The following is a 23,169-nucleotide window of genomic DNA, read 5'->3' on the forward strand; positions in this document are numbered from 1 at the left end:
TCATGGCAGGAGATCAACAATCGTTCCGCAAAGACGTCAGAGAAGCATCAGTCATCCAGTGGAACGCAAGAGGACTTAGATCACGGATTTCCGATTTTCGTCAGTACGTGTTTTCTAACCTTTTCCCAATCATCGTAATATGTGAACCGAAATTATCAAACCCGATCAGGCTATCTGGCTACGAATCAATCCCGTCCAAAACCCGAAACGAAAGCAGCAAGGTCATTGTGTATATTCGTCGGGAGCTTACCTACATCATTCAACCTGTGTCGCCTCATGATGAGAACCAATATGTTTGCCTGACTGTGAAGCAGAAAACCCTCACCTTCACATTAATAGGTGTCTACTTATCTCCCTCAGCCCGTTTTGATTGCCAAAGACTGGATGACGTTCTTTCGAGCGTCCCGGATCCGTGGATAATTATAGGAGACTTCAACGCCCACCACCCAATCTGGGGAAGTTCAAAAGTCAATACCACGGGCCGGAGGCTGGCTTCATTTGTATCGACTCATGAACTGTCTCTACTTAATGATGGGAGCCCTACATTTCTGCGAGGATCAACGTACAGCAGCTGTTTGGACTTGACGTTCGTGTCACGTCGCTTCGCCACAAACGTTAAGTGGTTCTTAGACATCGAGACACATGGTAGCGATCACATCCCCAGTTATCTCACCATCGAAGGCTTTGCTAGCGACCACCCGCCGAAAACCGTACGGAAGATCGATCTTTCAGCATTCAAAACCAACATTGAACACGCTTGTGAAAAAGGCTTAACCTCTGACATTGAGCAAGCGATCAAACAAGCAGCGCAGAGTGCGATGCGCACGCTGGCATATTCTTCAAAGCCCTCAGAAACGGACATGGAGTTAGAGCGACTCCGTGCGACTCGTCGGCGTGCGGAGCGTAGATATCGACGCACAAAATCCATTCAAGATCTACGGATGGCCAGGCGCATGCAAAAGAAGATCCAGCGTCGTATAGACAAACTGGAGTTTCAACGGTGGGCGAAATTTTGCGCGAGTCTAGACCCTCGCAAACCGCTTTCTCAAATATGGCGAACCGTGCGAGGCCTACGCACACTTCCCCAACAACGTTTTCCGTTTAAAGCCTTGGCCCTTTTCCAAAATAGAAGGGATATCGAGGTAGCGGAAGATTTTTGTAGGAAGATTGCGGGCCCACCAAATTGCACAGAAGCCCTTACTGCTCATTACACGCCACATTCACTTGACCCGCACCTGGACCTGCCTTTTTCAATGGAAGAACTGAATGTGGCTCTTGCTTCATGCAATCGATTGTCATCGCCTGGGCCGGATGGCATATCATACCGCCTATTATGCAATCTCGGTGATCGAGCACGAAGTGCTTTGCTGGAAGTATTCAATGAGTCTTGGAGAGATGGAACGGTCCCCAGAGAGTGGAAAACAAGCCGGTTGGTTGCACTTCTCAAACCTGGAAAATCGCCTCTAGAGCTGACATCATACCGCCCAATAGCGCTGGCTAGTTGCGTAGGGAAGCTGATGAAGCGAATGATCCTTGCCAGACTCGAGTGGTTCCTAGAACGCCATAGAATATATCCAGACGCCATGGCCGGTTTTCGTCGTCTTCGGAGCTCCATTGACAATGTCATTGACCTGGTGACCTACGTACAACACCAGAAAATGAGCAGACGGTTATCTGTCGCACTATTTTTAGATGTCAAAGGAGCATATGACAATGTTTCTCACGAAGCCATACTTGACGCCCTCGAGTCAGTTGGTTTGGGTGGGCGAGTGTACCGCTGGATCCAATGCTACCTACATATGAGATCATTGTTTATGCAAACTGATGATGGGCCGACTTCTGAACATTATACACACCGTGGTGTTCCTCAAGGTGGTGTATTGAGCCCCACACTGTTCAACCTGGTTCTGATCGGTCTCGTTGAACGCATACCAGATTCCGTGCAGATATCTCTCTATGCAGATGATATTTGTGCCTGGACATCAGGTGTAACACGTCCTCAGGTACGTGCGAGACTCCAGAAAGCAGCGAATTCAATATCGGCGTACCTTAGAGAACAAGGCCTCGAGATTTCTCCTGAGAAATCGGCGCTGGTCGCGTTCACGCGGAAGGCAATGACGTCATATCCCATCACCATCAATGGACACAGTGTCTGCTACGCCAGGACCCACAGGTTTTTGGGGGTCACGATCGATCGAAATCTCTGCTGGAGTCCCCATGTGGCCACTCTAAAGAAGCGCCTAACGGCCATCGCACAACTTTTCAAGTTCCTCGGAGGCAAAACGTGGGGCACATCAGTGCACGCGATGTTGCATTTGTACAAAACGCTGTTTCTGGGGTACCTGCGGTATAGCTTGCCGGTTCTGACGAACGCTTGCAACAGCAGTATACGCACAATAGAAAACGCCCAGGGCCAGGCACTCAGAGTTTGTCTTGGATTACCACGCTGTACATCAACAGCGGAAACCATCGCAATCGCCAAAGATCATCCGGCCACAGTGCACATTACTTTGGAGGTGCTTAGAGCTCATATTAGACACCTTGCTTGCACCCCTGCCCACCACCTAGCTTCGCTTCCAGAAGATCGACCGAGTGCCTCCTTCTGTAAGAGAGTATTGACTTTCCGTGAGTGCCTTCCAACAGTCTACACACCTCCGGAACGGATACTAACACCTCCTTGGTGCTTGGACCGACCAAAACTGCGCTTGACAGTGCCGGGGATTCGCAAGAAGGCGGAGCTCTCGGCGCCAGCTTTAAAGCAGATGATTCTACTCATGCTACACGAAGAATACAAAGATCATGTCAAACTTTACACGGATGGCTCGACAACTGTTGGAGGATCTGCAGGAGCTGTGATCTTCCCAGCAACAGCCGAAACCATCCAGTTCAGAACGTCACACAAGACGACATCGACAGCCGTGGAGCTCGCGGCACTCCGCAGCGCACTCCGCAGGATTGACCAAGAGACACCACAAAAATGGAGCATTTTTACTGATTCGAAACCAGCTCTCCAATGTCTACACAATACTCTACGTCGTGGACCTCAAGATCAATTGGCGCTCGAAATACGACAACTGTACCATCACCTAATAGACGAAGGACATGACATATCTTTTCAGTGGTTACCAGGCCATTGCGGCATCATCGGTAACGAGCATGCCGACAATGCAGCTAAGAATGCTCACGAAAATGGAGTGATGGAACCTATTCCACTATCAAGAAGCGACGCAGCAGCAAAGATTAATACGCTTGCGCAGGATGTCGCAAGGTCTATGCGGAATACGCCCGGTTTTCTCCACACCCGTCTTCACCGCCTGGACCCATGCCTACGACTTACTATTCCATCTGGCCTACCCCGATCCGAGACGACCCTTCTCTGCCGTATGTGGCTTGGGGTGTCTTTCACGAACGCTTTTGCCTGCCGCATCGGAATGAGAGACAGCGCTACATGCGACCATTGCGACAATGACGAAACAATTGAACATATTTTATGTCAGTGCCCCCAGTACAGCTCTCAGCGACAGTCCCTCTCAGCAGTGTTTGCTCGCCTCGACGACCAGCCATTTTCTGAGCAGTCAATCTTGGAATGTCGGAAAGATCGAGCTTCACGCCAGAAAGCAACGAAGGCGCTGATGAAGTTTCTGCGAGCGACCCGCCTCGTAGAACGATTGTGACACTACTGTGTGCGAGTGTGTGTATGTGTGTTTGTGCTTCTCTTCCTCCCTTTCCCCTTACCCTTTCCCCAGTGCAGGGTAGCAAACCGGATATGTTTTCTGGTTAACCTCCCTGCCTTTCCGCATTAAAAATTTTCTCTCTCTCTCTCTACCCACACAAGGACGCAATATAGACGTGGTGGAATTCGTAACACTACTCAACGTACGATTGCCAAACGACTCAGTAAGTGTTTGTATTGATTGTGCTTTTGATCGTCTGCACGTCAACGTGAAACTCTAAGCACTTCACGAATATTGCTTTTGAGAACCCCGTATTATTACATTTAAGCGGCTTTTTTTCTTTCCTGGAACATATCTTTCATTCTGTTGATATTACATAGGTTATTTTTTATTTTTTATTTAGTTCAATAACTGACAATTGTGTACATCGTGGCAGCACTGAAGGTGCAGGGTAACAGTAATGGTTTTATTTTTTTATTCATTTATTTGTTTGTTTGTTTGCTTATATTTTCATTACTGCCAGTCAAACTAGAAGACTAAAGCAGGTGGGCATGTGGATAACAACGTGAGCATGTAAGCGAATACACACATTGCAGAGTACAACTGCGGTTCATGCATAGAGTTGGTGTTATCTCTAATACAACATTAGTATTCACAAACCAAAAATAAAATAAGTATCAACTAATCCAACATAAAAAGTCATGCAAAAGTACGCCAATAATTTAGTCCTTTTTTAGCTCTTCGATGTTATGTGTTTAGAGATAGAAAATGAATTTATGGAGTTATACAATGCATGTTGCAATCGATTTGGCATTGTTTTGTAATCAAAGCTTTTGATGCGTCCACTGTTGACGTCGCAGAAGCACTTGAGCATCTCATGCATTGATTGTGTGGCCTTTCATGTACATATTGAATACCTGATTTCACAAACGCCGCATTATCACCTCTGAGTGGTCTTTTTCCTGGAACATGAAATATATTAAGTTTGGTTGATCTTGAGAAGCTCTTTTTATTTATTATTTTGTCCCATAAGGGTCTTTTGTGTGCAGCATGTCTGCACTGCATAAGTTGCGGAAACATTCATAGTTGCCTTACTAGGAAGTCGGCTTCTAGATGTCCTTGGGTATAGATAGGAATATACAGCAACACGGCCTCGTATGAGAGCTCCGCACAGAATTATTTTTTTCAGATGCGGAGCACCTCTGGTCCACGGGTATGTCACGCGTCAAGAGTCCGCATACGTACTACGCATGTGCCACTCTCTTCCTTCCCTCTTTCCGGCAGTTGTGCCTTACTCATTCCGGCTGCGGCGGCTGCATTTGCGATGGAGGCGGAAATGTTGTAGGCTCGTGTGCTCAGATTTGGGTGCACGTTAAAAAACCCCAGGAGGTCGAATTTTCCGGAGCCCTCAACTATGGCGTCTCTCATAATTATATGGTGGTTTTGGGACGTTAAACCCCACAAATCAATCAATCAATCAATCAGTTGTGCCTTACTCCCTCCATTTCTGTTCTACCTGAAGGTTTATTTAGTAACGTTGGTCCTATACCACCTGCGTGTGCTCGCTCACTCATTGCTCATGTGTAGTTCTTTATACTCGTGAGCATCCCCTCTTTATCCTCTCCTACGCTCCCTCTCTTCTGCCTCGCAAAGCCGCTGCAGGGAAGCGTCTGTTAACGTACGCTAACTTCCCCCTCTCCTCTAGGCATTCCCCCCCCCCCCCCCTTCTGCGTTTCACAAAACCAACGCAAGCAGCGTCTGCTAGAGAGTTTCTTGATCTAAAAAATCACAGCATATCCACGGAGTGAATGATGATTGGTGGGGCGCAGCGTTCGTCAGTCTGTCTGTCCATTCGTTCTTGCGTCCGCCTATCTGTGGGATCCTTGGTGCATCCGTCCGTTTGTTCATTCGTCTGTCTGTCCGCCCATCTCCTTTTGCGGCCATCCCTCTGTCTGTCCATCCGTCCGTGAGCCCCTCTGTCGGTCCGTCCGTGCGTGTGTCAGTTCGTTCGTCCGTTCATATGTCTAGAGAAAACTCCAAGCGCAGCCATCTCACATCCTTTCATCATGTATTCATCATATACAAGTGCCCCCATCCAGCAGACATTGTAAGAACCGCTATTTCGGGTATGTGCCACTAGTGGTTACGTACTACGAGGGATGCACAAGCCACGCCATAAGGAGCTTCGCCCCTAAAACAAACTGCTCGTGCTACACAAGCGCTATGCTCTGCATCACTCCATGGTCCCCTTCGGGCAGATTGAGTAATTTTAACGCGATAGCGTTAGAGAGCTGATGTCGCAGGAATTCCGCCATCGGCGTCTCCATCGGTGGTTGTCAGTAAAAATCGTCCGTGAGTGAAAATTGAGAAAGAAGCAAATAAAATAAAGAATAAAATTTTTGGCCCCATTGATTATGTGTGTGTACTACCACAAAGCCACGTTGTTACTTGAAGCTGCTTTGAGGAAAAAAAAACACTATATAGATGTCATGCATTGAAAGGAGTCTCCTTAACGCATTTTGTTCGTCATGTGTCACGACGAAAACGAGCCATTTCGGCGATTTGTAGGCGCATTTGGGTCATCAAAATACGTCAAAAAAGTCAAGAATAGTGTAGCCATCGCCGCTAAAAACACAAAGGAACTTTCAAACCTCTCTAAAGAAGGACAACTATGTCCATCTAGTGCAAAAACTGGGCGACCCTTAAGCTTCGTCTTCAAGAGTTGAACGCGATAGTGAAATCTAGCCTCTAGTGTGCCCGTCAACCACAAAGTGCATACTTATTAATGTTTTGTTACACACACACACACACACGCACGCACACACACACACACACGCACACACACACGCACACACGCACACACACACAAACGCACAAACGCGCGCGCACGACGTGCGATGTATATATAGTAATGGTACAGGTTTTCGATATATTGAACAGCAGTTTTATAACAACCTAATGAAAATATGGTACAGTTTATAGTAACGTGGCCCTGTATTATGAACTGCGCTTAGGCGTGGCAGTTGTATTTGTAAATGGTCAGATTCTGTCCTCCCTCTTGCGTTAGTTATTTGGCAATTGTTCGACTTGTTCTTCTTGAGGCCTCTTCAGGCTGACCGCCGTAAGTATCGCCTTATGGGCGGCGAAATGGCAACTGCAGTACTTCACTTCTTCAATGGTGTCGTGAGAATGAAAAGCTGAGTTTATGCAAGTGTTGTGGTTTGTTGAAATGGCATTCCCTTGAAGGGGCATAAAGGGCCCCACAATGCCTCACAGATGGCCGCACATTATCTAGCGTTAGCTGTTTGTTTGATGAACGCCTTTCAAAGGCATGATATGTTTTCCGCTAGATTGACATAGTTGTCCATTCTTATAGCTCTTTGAAAGTTCCTGTGTGTTTTTAGTGGCGATGGCTGCACCATCCTGGCACTTTTCGACGTAGTTTGATGGTCTTCCAAATGCGCCTACAAATCGCCGAATGTGGTCATTTTCGCCGTGACACCTGTAGAACAAAATGCGTTAAGGAGACTCCTTTCACTACATACCATTTATGTAGTGTTTTTTTTTTCAAAAAGCAGCTGAAAATAACATCATAGCTTTGTGTTAGGACAGCTGCTTGCCACGCGGACGGCCCGGGTAGGATGCGAATCTTGCTTTAGATCAAAAACATGTATGTACCATTGGCGCGTGTGCGCTGGTACAATCTACTGTGTCTGTGAGTGTGTGTTGATTTGATTGATTTGTTTGGTTTAACGTCCCAAAATCACCATATGATTATGAGAGACGCCATAGTGGAGGGCTCCGAAAATTTAGACCACCTGGGGTTCTTTAACGTGCACCCAAATTTGAGCACACGGGCCTACACATGGAGGCGGCTGCATTTCCGCCTTCATCAGAAATGCAGCCGCCGCAGCCGGGATTCGATCCCGCGACCAGCGGGTCAGCAGCCGAGTACCTTAGCCACTACACCACCGCGGTGGGGCCTCTGTGTGTGTGTGTGTGTGTGTGTGCGTGTTTGTGTGTGTGCGTGTGTGTGTGTGTGTGTGTGTGTGTGTGTGTGTGTGTGTGTGTGTGTGAAAACATATTAGTAAGTATGCACTTAGCGGTTGACGGACGCACTAGAGGCCGGATTTCACCATCGCGTTCAACTCTTGAAGGCGAAGCTTAAGGGTCCCGCAGTTTTTTGTATAATTTTTACTTTGGTACAGAGTACTGCTTTGTCTCTAATATCTGCTCGCAGTGCCAATACAAATATTGCCACTCAATATTGCTGTGACCTGTTTCAGTGTGCTGACAGGATAAACACCATTTTGAAAAATCTTTCAAAAAGACAGAAATCGCCTATAGGTGATAACAAACAAGTAGATTTCGCCGAGAGATTTGAAACAAGGACCTGCATTTTTTTCTCGGGGAGGGGGGGAGAACAAGAAGAGAGAAGGTAGGGAGGTTAACCGGGCACATGCCCGGTTGGTTACCATATGCTAGGGAAAGGGAAAGTGGAGTATAAAGATGAGAGACAGAGAAGAGAGAAGGGAAAGAGATGAAGATTTCGGTAAATGGGCTGAGGCGTACACAGCGGGGTGGCGGGGGGGAGGGGTGAGGCAACACAAACATAGTTGTGGGTCCACGGAAAGAGGACAGACAGGGGAGCATTACTCTTAGTCGCATACAGCAGGGGCACAAAGCCCTTGCATTGATTAAATAGTGAGCTTCGCCCTCTTTGAAGGCGGACACTGCGCAAGCTTATGGAGGCAAAAGTAATAAGATTTCGTGGCCTTTAACGCTAAAATGGCACCTGAAGCTGCGTCAGCTTTATTTTTTATCATGCCTCTGGCTGGAACAAGACGAACAACATAGAGCAGAAAATAACTCAAAAAGCTGCATCTTCACTTTGATCAGTCACGAGTCGTTGGTTGTTTTCAATAAAATTTCACCCCCCACATCAGCACTGTGGAACTGCGCCGAGGCCACCGGCTTCTGCAGGCTAACGTCGCGCTACGCGCAACTTTGTAAGAGCTTTTAACTAAACGCGGGGCTGTGTGGTTGATCACCTGCCTGCCACGAAAAGAGCCTATGTTTGTTCCTCACTCAGACCCGGAAACTTGATTATTTATTTCAATTCCTTGTTTTTTTCTTAATTTTCAGTAAGGCACAAGATGATTTTTTATTCGCAACCAACGACATCCACGCTGACGCTGACACCGACGCCGGAATTTCTGCGAAACGTGCTCATGAGCGTTGTCGCGTTAAAATAAGAGAAAACGTGCCAACTAGCTCTGCCGTGACCTAACCTTGCGTGCCTTATTGCAAGCTGTGTTTCTTAATTGCAATGGCTCTGAGGTTTGGATTTGCTAACTATGTTAGAATGCACGTCTACGATTTGTAACTGTACAGACTCCTGAGTAGTTGTGGATACGTCAAAGAGACCATTAGCGGGTATAACACAAGTGGCCCTGAGGACGTAGCTCAGACGTGGCTAATTACAAAAACAATTCAAGCTAGCTTGTTATTTGTTAGGTAGCTTGCGAGATTTATAACGTCGTATAGAGGGCACTGAAACCCGCACAACACATGTCGAAACTTGACGCGGCTGTGCACAGCCAGTTATACTATACGTTATGAGAAAAAGTGAAGTAAAGCTAGACTACATCGGCAAAATATTTATTTGTGTGTGGTGTGATAGATTGATGGATGGATGGAAACATTTATTAAGGCCAAATATAGATCGCGTTAGTGTCCGCGCCCCAAGCGGGCCCCTCTCACGTTGGCACCGAAAGAGATTTTCCGCTGCCTCGCGGGCGCGATGAACTGTCCATAGCTGTGCCCCTAATGTCGACTGCGTAGAGCTGCATCTCACCGTTCTTCAATGTTTTCTTGTCACTGCGTAACGCATAGCAAAGCCACATCAAATATTATTACAATTTGTTTTCTCGTGCCGTTTATAGTATGGTGTAGACATAGAGAACTCCGCATAAATATTATTATTTGACAGTGGGGGCGGGTTGGTTTACGTTTGTAAGAGCCTTAACGTAACGGCCTGGGCTCTGTTTAGTTTACTTTGTCGAGAGGGGAAGACTTTGCGTTTTAAGTAAAGGTGCTTAGTTAGCTTGTTGAAAGAGAGGAGGTGATTTCCGCAGTCCCAAACCTTAGGGTCTTCTTGTCTTGTAGTTGCACGGCGTAGACTGGTAATGCCGCATTGTCTGCTGAATCGTTGAAATTGGCGGGAGAACCATGCAATTCGCCATGCCAGCAGGAAACCAAATATTAAAATTTGTCTGGTCAAGCTTGGCAAATTTTAAGAAAACCTGACATCGGTGCTTCTTTACACATACCGTAAAAGACCTTTAAAACATGTACAACGGTGGGGAAATTTTTTAAAATTTTCCCATTGATAACCTAATAAAATCGGGTTTTCTGCTTCGTTGGGGATAAAACTTTTACCTATAGTGCTCGTTCTTTCTGTATGTGCGGATGCATATCGGTAACAATCATATACCTAGTTGTCTTTGGTATTCTTGTTTTCTTGTTTACTGTGTCGGACTTGTCCCTGGACTTTGTAAAACTGGTATATACTTAGCGCATTGTTCCTTACCTGCGATATTTAGGCACTGTTGACTGAGGATAATTTTCACTATAATAACATATACGAAACAGGTCGTTAGCCCACCGAGCAAGCCTGCTCCTGTGTTCTAGGTGCATTTCTTTCCGCTACGGGCCAAGCTGCGGCCAGGAGTGTTTGGAAATGAACGAGTTAAAATAACACGTACATAGAGGTTATAGTTCGAGACTTGGGTATACCACGCAAATAAGCGGGAGTCTGTGGTGCGCTCTGGTCAATCTCACCGCATTGTGGCAACTAATGCCCCTTCTAATCCGGATAAAATAAACTTAAGGCGAGCGTCTCTTCATGTTGTTATCAGCTTGTTTCGGAGCCGGCGTCCGAGGGGCAAAGAGCAAAGGGGTATAGCGACGCGCCAGGTGCTGTTCATTTTGCCGACCGGTAGCGGAGGCGGGAAGCGGTGTTCAGTCGACGCCTTCGTCGGAATAGGCCGGCGTTGCTCTGCGCTTAGCCACGCAGGAAACAGCTTGGACGGTAATCCCGGTGGACGCGCGATGGGTTATCGGCTGTTTACGCTGTCGAATGCACACACACCACTTATTCTCCGCTGCGGCCGCTATGCTCTGAGGCTCCAAGCCGTGCTCATGCACTTCTCAACACCATACCCCTTTTCTGAGATCCGGGACAGCGTCTGAACGTGAATCAGTATGACAGCAAGGCTTTCGCAATTTAAAGGCGATGCTCGGTCGAAGCTTGAAATTATTGTTTCTCAAGATTTCTTTTCGAAAGTTCATAGACTTGCCGGTAGTCATGATAAATTGAAGTACTGCTGAGTGGGCCTCTTAATGCATGATAAAAGGGTATTGCTTTATAGCAGCTTCATAGCAGCTAGTTTAAGCACCAAGAAAAAATGATATATTGTTAAGAAGAAAAATTGGCAGGCCCCTGCACAGTGGGAATCGACGATATGCGAGGCACAAATGAAACGTTTTGTATGTCACTTTAAAATTAGCACAACGTTACGAGATGGACGTAAAAGATGCCGTACAAGACTTCCGTGTCATGATTGTCATGTTTAGATGTGACGTTTACCTTCATCTTCTATTCACGTCACGTGATACCAAATTTATTATATGTGGAGCTGGCAAAATGGCCGCAAGCATGCTATGAGCGTGGTATGTTGTCATGTTTTTACATGACACACGTGCCAGGATTAACATGCTTGCACCAGTCACATATTTCGTCATCGATTAACGTCACGTAACACCGAATTCGGCATATGTGGAGCTAGCCAAACTGCCACGAGCGAATCATGAAGGGCCCAATATACTCCCCTATAGCGTTGACACGCACGCCCACTGGGCACAGCGACGCTACGTTAGCAAAACAGGACCACTCCATAGTCTGACGCCATGCAGGCGCGACCGGCACGACCATCGTTCGTCGGCGCGGACCGATGGGAACCATCGCGAAATGCGACATGCTGTATTTCGTGCCAATACGTTACCCAGACAACACTGCGTCTCCCTCTTTTCGTGACGGAGGGATGCCGGGCGCGCTAAAATGCGCATGCGTCAGAGCAACGCAACGTGGCGCGCGCCATGCGAGTATATGGCCATACCGGCGCCTGGCGTGGCAACGGCGGCGTTACAGAACGGAATGAACGCCTGGGAGCACGCGCACAGCGTCACGTCGTAATGTATTGGCGCCTTGACTCTGCCATGTAGTCATGATCTCAAATGACACGCATCTCATGATTATGTTTGCACCAGTCACATACTTTCGTCATTTATTGACGTCAAGTAATGCCAAATTTGGCATATGTGAAGCTAGCGAAATGACCGTGAGTTCATCATGAGTGTGGCATGTAGTCATTTTGTTACATGACACGCATGTCGTGATTATCATGTTTAGATGTGTCATTTACCTATGTCGTTCATTCGCGTCACGTAATACCGAGTTTGGTACACGTCAAGCTATCGAAACGGCCGCGAGCGCATCATGAGCGCAGCATCTAGTCTTGTTCTTACATGACACGCATCTCATGTTTATTATGTTCGCAACAGTATCATACCTTCGTCATCCAGTCACATCCCGTAATACCAAATTTGGCATAAGTGAAGCTAGCAAAACGGCTGCCAGGACATCATGAGCGTGACATGTAGTCATGTTGTTACATGACACGCATCTCATGGTTATCATGTTTACACCAGTCACATACCTTCGTCATTCTTTCATGTACCGTTATACCAAATTTAGTATATGTGACGATAGCGAGATGGCCGCGAGCACATCATGAGCGTACCATGTTATCATGTTGTTACATGATACGCATGTCAGTATTTTCATGTTATAGTTTGTTGCTTGTGTTCGCTATGCAATCATGTCATACCATACCAGTTTTGCAACATGCTATGTGAACGAAACCACCGCAAGAGCTGCAAGACCACGAAATGTAAATCATGACATTCATGACATACATATCGTGATTTTCCTGTTATGACTAGTCAAATATGCTTTTTATACAGTCATGCTATGCCATACCAAGTTTGGTATCGATACCATTATCGAAACGGCCAGGAGAGCTTAAAGTCGTAGGCAGTTGGATAGATAGATAGATAGATAGATAGATAGATAGATAGATAGATAGATAGATAGATAGATAGATAGATAGATAGATAGATAGATAGATAGATCCCACTCTCAAAGTCGCTGAAGTTCACTAAGAAATGCTTCGCATTTAAAAAAAAACAGACGAAATTATGAGGGTAACTACCAACTCTTGTTCGCTGACTACCAACATCGTTCGAGTGCAGGAAAGCTAGCAGCAAGATGGAATTAGAGGAGAGTTGGAGAAAAATGGGAGACGAGCGTTGAGCTAAGAAAGTTTTCATCTACCTGTATATGAAGAATGTTGATGCTGAATGGAGGAAGGAGAGAACTCGAAAGTTGTCACGCAAGTATTTAGACAAAAGTCGAATACCAAGCCAAAAGGAAACACCGGTTAAAAAGAAGGGGAAGGAAACGGAGGGGGACATGTTCAAGATGGTTATGATTACGAAATCCTCACTGAAGACCTACCGAACTTTTAAGTAGAAAATTGCAAGGGAAAAGATCTAGGATAACTATCGATGTAGTTCTCAGCTGCTCGAGGCCAGAACAGGAGTATTCCAGACCAAGACGTACCGAGCACAAATAAGAGGGCATAGACACGCTAAGGAGTGCGTGTGGAGAGGACGAGGAAACAGCTGAATATTTGATTATATTCTGTAAGAGTCTCCACTCTATAGTCCAAAATAATGGCATAGAATTTTTTTAAGCATTGGGTTTTAGGGATAGTGTAAGCAGAATGGACTTTAAACAGGTGCAATTAAAAAGGAGGAGGTTGACTGATTGGTAGCTACAATTAAGAGGCGAGTGAAATTCAATCCTTCAACATATAGTGATAGTACCTAACTTTATGGCAAGGTGGCGTGAGCCGCCACCCGACCTGAAGAGCACAGCCGGATACATTCATTATTAGATCCATATTGATCCCGTCACACTAAAGCGCATTACATAGCTCACCTAGTTGCACAAGTAACGCCGCACACATACATAAAACCGTAAACGTGTTGCGCAGCACACATTACCAAAAAATTACAGCGTATTCACGGAGTAAATGGTGAGTGGGGCGAATCTTTGAAGGGTTTTATCGGTACACTGTCTGCCCATACATCCATCTGTTCATCGTGTCTGTCTGTCTGTCTGTCTGTCTGTCTGTCTGTCTGTCTGTCTGTCTGTCTGTCTGTCTGTCTGTCTGTCTGTCTGTCTGTCCGTACCTTCTCAGTGAGTTCTTAAACTAGATGATCACGTAAAGTGATGAACAGACCCATGGCTTTAAAAGCTTCACCCCTAAATAATTGCGGGATCCAATCCCGGCTTTGGTGGCAGCAACTTCAATGGAGGCGCGAATGTTGTGGGCCAGTGTGCTCAGGTTTGGGCGAAAGGTAAAAAACCCCAGGCGGTCGAAATTTTGGAAGCCCTTCACTACGGTGTCTCTCATAATCATAAGGTAGATTGGGGATGCTAAACCCCACATATAAATCAATCAGTTATATATCTAGTTTCAAGCTGATATCAAATTAACAATGCAGCATTAACACTTCACAGCACATGCCCTCTAAAACTGAGCTCTTTTTTTAGACATGGCTACGGATGGCATACTCACGCACATCTTTGCACGTTTTGCTATAGCGTTCGCTTCAATCATTTCTCATGTCTATTGGTTACGACTGTGGTCTAGGGGCTGTTCAAAGAATTCATGGAGTGCATCCACACGTCTTGGAATGCATAGCCAAGAAACCACTAGAAGAAATCATGTTTTCAGGGCGAAGCTTCTCATGGTCTAACCTTGTCCTGCGTCAGGCGTAACCGACAGGAGAGATGGTCACGAATAGACAGACGGATGAACGGAAGGATGGACGGGTGGACAGATGGTTGGACAGATGCACGGAAGAATGCACGGACAGACAGACGAATGGACATAAGGACAGACAGATGGACAGACAGACGGACGTACGGACAGAAAGATAGACAGATAGACAGACAGATAGACACACACAGACAGATGGACGGGCGGATGGACGGATGGACGGGAGGCTGGCAGGCAGGCAGGCAGACAGACAGACATAGGGACGCTTCGCCCCACTCATGATTATTCACTTCGTGCATAGGCTCAGAATTTTTTACAACGTAACAGTGTTCGTGCAAGTGGTCATTAACGCACCTACCAGTCTGTCCTGTATAAACCACGTCACACGACTGAGCCAACATGTACACGACAGCTAGAGTACATTCAACAAACTTTGCTACGTGCTTTTTCCACTGGGGGGTGCACCTCCTTTTGAGGTTCATTGGCGGACATGTCGATTTAGTTTTTTCTGCACCAGAAGACAAACACTATTTATGGCTATTCTTTTGAGACGGTGTGAAGTTGAATGTACATATGATATGACACTGGTTTTGCAAGCATCGGGCTCCCCATTGTTCAGCAGCTACACCCGAATACGCCAACCATGCAACAGACACTCAAATACCAACAGCTGCACTAACAACGAATAGTCGGTCAAAAATAATTGCTCGTATCTTGTATGGTTCACGTAAATGTGGCTTTTCTCAACCAGTATTTTTTTTCAAATGTAAAATTTTCTGAGGTTAAGGAGCAGACATATTGGCATTCTCAATTCATGTGCTGATTCAGTTTCAGTTAATGGCTTTCAGTCAGCGCCAATCCTTTTTTCTATTGCGTAGTGTTTTTTCGGTTTAGTGTGGGGCTAGTGTGAAAGCCAAATTTGGAATCGAGGCAGCTTCTGCTGGCATATAAAACATAGAACCGGGATCTCTGTGTACACCTTTCAGTATATGAGTAGCTGTCTGAATACGTTCCCTGAGCTGCGTCAAGCGAACGTAGAAACGCACCTCCAATTTTCGGAAGCAGAATTGCCTATTGTTTAACTAAGCCTCTTTTTCGGAAAACTGCGGTTGAATGCCAAATTTTTAGCGTTCATTTCCCTTCTCAGCATTCAAGCCGACGCTCCAATCAATGTTTCTCGTTTTCCCAATCTTCCGACCAAGAAACGCTGCATTTCGCAACGCTCGTGAAAGGAAGATTTCACGCTGTGAGTGCGATATTCAGTTTCAAAACGGGAAAAGTTTGCAAGATACATTTTATCAGCGAGAAAATGACACTCACTCGGCCCACAGACCAAACTGTTGCACAAAGAGCTTTTGTAAGCAAAGTGAAGCTGACGCGGAGAAATCTGATTGCTTCGGTATCATGGTAACGGTGCACGTTTCAGCCAATTCGATAACGCAACGTCTCTTTGTTTCGCCAAAAGTCGGAGATTTCAGCAGACGACGTTCGCGTACTGACCAATATTTTGTTATTGAGCTCATGCTGGTTAACAGTACTTTTTTAAGAAAACTGTTTTTGGTACTGCTGCCTCGCAAGAACATTGATCAATCTTGCTGAAAAAAAAATTGGGAGCTCTTGATAACAGAAATATGGAAGGAAGCATTTGGTGTGGTATAGTGCGAGACTTAGTACCTCGCTTTCTCTTTCTTTATATCTTTTTCATTCTTTTATATCCATCTTTTTTGTTTGTAGCTTTTCTATTGCTCCCTTTTTCATGCGGTTATTCGGGCCTTCACTCAGCAGTGCAGCATGCATGCATGCATGCAGCTACATGCATCGGCGTCTTTCATGCGTCTATATTCAGCCACAATGGAACGTGGCGATGTGCAATGCCAAGTGATGTTAATAAAGCATCAAGCTGTCATACCTGAAAGGTCTTATCGCTGACAAATCAATGAGAGGGAGCGTAAAAAATTATTGAAAAAAAAATGTGGCAGATCAGATGTTACTTGGGATTCCATGTATTGCGAAGCATGTAAATGGATGGTGTATGTGTTGTAAAGTTTCATTCTGGGAAAGTTTAAGAAGAGGCGCTAAAGATAAGTACCGGTGCACGTACAGATATGAGTTTAAGAGCTGCATATATTTTATATAACCAGTTCTTTACAGTTGAGTAACGATACCGACAGCAGCATGGATATGAACAGTGCCATGTAAATGTAGTGGCACCTAACTGAATCTAACTGCATTTACCGTTTACTCGACGTAACGGTTGTATTATAGGAGTACATTTGTAATTTTTATAAAATAAGATAGTCTTCACTGCATCCTCAACTGGCGCTTCCTAAGCAATGCAATCTATTTGAAAAGCAGTTGCGAGACCTGGCGGGGCTCTGTGGTAGTATACTTAGTTGTCACGCTGAATGCTGGGGTTTCATTCCTGCTGAGGCCCTGACATTCATGGCAGTTTTTTTAGCGCTCACGCGTTAAAATTACCCACGTCTGTTCAGACCGTTCCTGGGTAGACATAAGCGGTATATCACCTGTGGCACATATCCGCATACCTCTGGCACATACTCGCCTACGGGTATGTGCCACTCGTATGGCGCAAGAAGTTTCACGACGTACGCGACGAGATTTTGACATCGTTGTCATAACCAGCGAGTAATATTCGTCAAACTATCTTACCCTCGCATACTAATTTTCTTTAACCCGAAGTTAAGGGTGTGCTCAAAGTGCCTGCGGTACGCAAAGAAATGATTCGCATTTATTAGAGCACACAAATAGTCATGAGCCAGGCACACATTCGAGGGCAGCATTTTCGGCGCCTGGTTATACTCGCAAGCGCCGCCGCCACCGCCGCTACTGAAATATGTAACAGATAAAAAGTTTCCCTTGAAATGAGGCAGTTTTATAAAGCATTTAATAATGATGAACACGTGAAAGAAACTTAATACGTTGAATGGTGAAACCTGCAATAGTGCATGCACTAGTTTAGTGCGAAAATTTTTATCTGACTAAAGCGAGGGCTTTAGAGGCTACACGCGTTCGACAAAGGATTCCCAGATATGTAATTTGCCTTTGCAGTGGAAAACTATCGCAAGCGCAAGGTGCCTTGCGCCAAGAGTGCATGTCAATTCGATGTCGACTGTCTCGTTGATGGTCCCAAGAAAGGGACTGTTCTGCGGTGTAGATCACCCAAGCGTTAATCTCCTGTGTTAGCTTTCCTCCGACGTAACAGTGTTATCGGATTAAGCAAGACTACTTTGACGAATTTGCCAGTAAACTCGGAGGAATAAAGTATGACAACATAATTTCTTCTTTGTTTTTTCGCATCTACATTTTTTCGTTATGGAAACGCTGAGGTTCCTGTTTACATGAGAGGGTACGCTGACTAACGAAATTCGCAAAAGACACTCAAAGCGTCTTCAATAATTCGGGGTAACATAAACATTTGCAGCATGAACTGCTCTCAGCACAAACATTTTTGGGACGACTGTCTTGAAAGTAAGGTTACTCCACCTGAAATTAACACTTATGCACTGCTTATACTTTCACGTACTCATTCTGTGCGAGTTTGTGGCTGACTGCACAGTTATTGTTTCTTATCATAGTTCTTACTATGGTCAGCTAATGTTCTACTGAAACTTGTATTCATACTGATGTTAAAATATTGCGTGATTCGTCCTTATTTCTGTCTCACTTGGTGTTTTCTGTTTCTATTTCTCCAGTCAAGTATTCAACGAAACACAAACTCAATTAACTAACGCAATGTTTCTCCACGAAATCTGGAATGACAAAGCAGAACTACCACGAGCACACGTGAGACATTTCCGAAATAGTGTTCCAGAAGGTGCTTCTAGATTGAGATGGTTTTCAAAGAAGCCATCAGAGCTGTTCTTATGTTTCATGGTATGCAACACCAAGCCTTCCTTTGTCACTTCAAGCATCTTTCACCTTTTCTAATCTTTGTTCTTTCTAGTTTAGTTTTTGAGCTCGAGTTTACAGCTATGTTCATGCGTTGACGGTGCCTGTCAATACTAATACGACCTCAAACATGCACAAAAACATACGTTAATCAATTACTGCTCTGAAAGACACGAGCTTCATTGTGAATACGTTCGCTACATGAAACACCAGGTACAACGATTTGTTCTCAGAAACTCTATGTTACTTTCAACGTCAGTCTTTATTATTCTGTTGGTGTGATGAAACATGCAATGCTTAATTAACTTCTCCGGTAATACCCCATTAGATTCTAGGTATTTGAAAATAAACCACAATAGAACAGCTAGTCAGGTAGATTTGTATATGTGCAAAAAAAAACCTGAATGATTGTAATGCAGAATACAATATTACAAGAAAACCACTTGTTGTGTAAGCTGTTACATCACTGAACAACTTTATTGGTAGTAGTATGTCGTATCGCAACAGAAATCTGCGTTTGCTGTATGAAATGTATGAACCTTGAATCTTAATATGAATCCTAATATGTTGAAACATCTTCGCGGCCAAACAGTTTCATATCTGAAGTACGTTAGCTGTTAACAAACAATTATTGCGCCTTGCATGAAAAATGAATCACACACAAAAACGGGCCTAGAACATTTCCGACACAACGGTACGACACATCTGAAGTATTTATCTTTGTGTGTGTCGTCGTTGAGATGTGTCAAATATATTTAACTACAGCCACTAGCTAACCCAGCCTCCAGTCATTCCGCAATAACACAGCTAGTTTGGTAAATATCTGCATGATTGAAGGCAGTTGACACTTAAAACACGTATTAACGCCCCATGTGCAATAATTAGAGAGAGTAGTGACTGAAATAATTATTTAGTGATAAGCAGGAAGTTTGATCGTTTGCTATTCTTCACTGGGGAAGGGGTGAGGGGAGATGGAAATAAAGGAGAAAAAAAAAAGAAAGTGAGATATTTTTTTTTTTCCACGAACACTTACCCCCGAATGCAGAGATGTTACTTGACTCGTACTTGACTCGTTCTTGCCTCAAGACAGTCTTGCCGGTTCCCATAAATCGTTTTTGAACGTGCGAACGACTTGAAGGCCACTTGGCTCGGTCGATGTCAGGACAACTTTCAAGTCAGCTGCGGGGCTAGCTTGAAAGCGACTTCACGCGTTATTCCAACATGGCCACCTCTCGAATGGACGTCGCGCGGAGGGTGGCGGCTTTTTAGTTTGCTTGCCTCGCCATAAGCGTAGCATCGTCTGAGGCGCACCGCCTGCCGAAGATTCTTGAACCCACTTTACGTGACCGAGGAAATCCGATGGAGTTGTACGAGGAGGAACAATTCCACGCTCGATACAGATTCACGAAGAACGCCGTGCGGCAGCTGCTGGTTATGTTGCCGCTCCGTGAAAGTGGGGACAACTGAGGACAGCCTGTGCCTCCAGTGTTACTGCTACTGATGGTTCTCGGGTTTTACGGCGCTGGCACATTCCAAACAGTCACCGGAAATCTCGTCCGCATTCCGCAGTTGACAGTTTGCCATGTAGTAGGAAAAGTTACGCTACTCATCGCAAAGCACCTGTGCGCAATGCTGGTGCGCTTTCCGCAGCCGGCAGTACTTTCTATAGTTATGCGGGACTTTTATGAAGTAGATGAGTTCCCTGGTGTTAGAGGCTGTGTAGACTACACACACGTGCGTATTAATATCTTCGGTGGGGACGACGCCGAAGTGTTGCGTAACCGCAAAGGCTATTTCTGTTTTTTCTTAAACACGATGACAATTTCCGCCTCTTTTGGTACAAAATTGACTCGGCGCGGTGTCTGTGTGCCTCGTCTATCCTTTCGTCCTGCCTAGGGCGCTGTTTCTCGCTCAAAAAGGCATCGCTTGTAGCACAACGCTACGCAAATTTCACACACATAAAAAGGAGGTGAACCTATCACGAGCTTTTTTTATCCGCTTCACCATCATGCAGCGAGACACTGCTGCACTCCTCGAGACAAAATTCTGCTGAGGGCAATGTCCTGACCCCCGCTTTTTCTCTTGTTTACCAAGCTCAACAAAAGAATACGAATCACATTTGTTCCCAGAACTAGTTTTTTTTCATATATAACTGCAACCTAGCCCACTACAGGCATTCAGACAGGCGAACAGAAAGGCAAATACCGTGAAAATCGCGTCACCTCGTGAGCCAGGTCAGCCCAAATACATGCCATGGCATTCAATTGAAAAAAAAAAACGACGAAAGACCCCAACGCTATGCTTGTTTCGCCTCCAAACAAGCAACCGTGGAGAAACGCACCGCATTTGGGAGGCCACTGAAACCAGCGGGCCACGAACGCTTTACAGAAGAAACACTGCGCATCGCTATGGCGGCAGGCACTACGTGCCGCTCGTTAGCCGTAAAATGACAAGAATATGCTTGTGGCCCTTCGTTCTTATAGTTATTTTAAAACGTATGGTCATTTTTTGATGTAATGCATGCCTTACGCGAAAACTCATTATTACCCTCAATAGCAGGCGAGCAGCGTGTTTCTGCTTTGAAGCTCGTTCTTGACTTGACCAAGCAAGACAGCGTGAGCATCTATGAAACGCGAAAGCTGACTTGGGCTATTTGAAGTCCGCTGCTTGCTTCACGCCGACTTGCTCAAGTTAAGTGGAAGTCGCGAGCCAAGTAACATCTCTGCATTCGGTGTTTAATCAGAGGAGAGTCCTAGTAGTATACCGAATGGAACTGCAATGAAATAGGTACTTAAGTTTGTTCATGAAGACAACATGCGATGGCGAGGTCTTCATATTTAATTCTGCTTTGTCAATCAAAGGTCTGATTTCATCAAAATTGCTGATTTAAGCTTAAAAGAGAGAACTACGTCATTGTATGCCGAGAACATTTCGAAACTACCTCAATTTTAAACTGCATTGTATGACACTAATAGAACTTGCGATATATGAGTACAATATAAGGAAGTCGCATGTACGAACTCCGATTGCGTTACACCGTTAGCTCCTACGTCATTGCTGCGTCGTAAACATCTTTTCACTTTTGTGCAAATGTGTTCATCAATCTCGGCAACAAGTATTTGAGTCGCCGTTGTTACACGAACCTGTTCTCACGAGACCTGGTGTAGCTCTGTGGTAAAATGCTTCATTGGCATCCAGAAACCTGCTCTCACAATCAGTCGCTGAGTCCAAGAACTTTTTTGACCAGCATGACTTAAGCATTCAGACATGCTACAGCGAAATTGCGGCCTTAGAGAGGGTCATTCGTGATTCGTGGGGACTAGTGAAGCGTTTAAAACACTCCATTGAGAACATCCAGCAGTGTCAGGGCTAGTTTGGCTGATGGAGCAAAACCACAGGCAGAACCACAACCACAGTCATAGCCACAGTGCAATCCACAGCGAATCGAATGGTCACAGCACACCGAGCCAACTTTGACCGTGTCAACGACAGTGCTGTTTAACAACGTTATGCCTGAAAAAGACCAAGACGTTCCTGCGACGCTACGGGGTCACAGAATGTCATTTATTCTAAGCATGTCCATCGGCCCTTGAAGTGCTTCTTCAACCCATCCACCATAGGATACCAGAAGCCCTTGTTCAGGTAGGAGTTATCAAGCATGACTTATCATGCCTGATTAATCACTAGCCACTGTCAACAGGACTTATACTTTAGGACCCACCTGTGTACAATGAAAAGGTCGCCGGCTTGCCATGTAATATACTACAATGTGACACTGAATCAAAACTAGTTCGCTCTGCTTACTGCTGGGCACCAAGAAGCGGAGGACACTCTTAAGTGCGCTGTTAACGACCTTCTACGTGCTCAGTAGCTAGCGCACCCGAACCTGAGCTGTCAGCGCAGCCTTTTCGGGCACCACAACAGTTCCAGTAAGTAGTACAAGCATATATAAGCAGGAAACGCGACTTGCAATAGTGTAATGAATGTGGTTAATGGGTAAGTGGAACCAGTGAGTTCGTTGAGAATAATGAAAAAGAGCGCTAAAAATTGGTACCTAGGAAAACTGACTATGACGCTGCTTTTCGTAGTTTTTTCTTTCTTCTTCCTTTCTTTCTCCCTTCTTCCTTTCTTTCTTTCTTTCTTTCTTTCCTTTTTCCCGCTTGTTGAAGTTTGTTTCAGGCTCGTAATTGTGAAAAACACTGCCCCACTGTTTGCCTTTCGCGGTGAGAACGGATGGCTTAATCAAAGGGAAGAAATGTCCGGATTTCTCTGCGTAAGAGCTAATGGGCTCTAGTGATATAAATAAATAGACAGATGACAAGCCTGAAAACTAGTAGGAAACAAGAACAGGCCAGCTAAAAGAGCAAATACGGGGTCCCCGTACACTCCTGTTGTGAAAGGAAGCGCTACCTAAATTATACTAATGCAAGACTGGAATCTGGGCATGGCACTCGCATCAGTTCCAACAACGTCGGTTTTTGGCGGAGAAGACACTCACCTCATTTCTGGCCTCTTGCATGGAAGCAAAATAGCTGACGTCACAGCCTCAGCAGTGCATACTTGGGGATTCACGCGCGTTAGCAGCAGCCTAGAGGGGACTGTGGCGGTGCCCA

This window comes from Rhipicephalus microplus, chromosome 7 (assembly GCF_043290135.1).
Source record: "Rhipicephalus microplus isolate Deutch F79 chromosome 7, USDA_Rmic, whole genome shotgun sequence".
Classification (NCBI taxonomy): domain Eukaryota; kingdom Metazoa; phylum Arthropoda; class Arachnida; order Ixodida; family Ixodidae; genus Rhipicephalus; species Rhipicephalus microplus.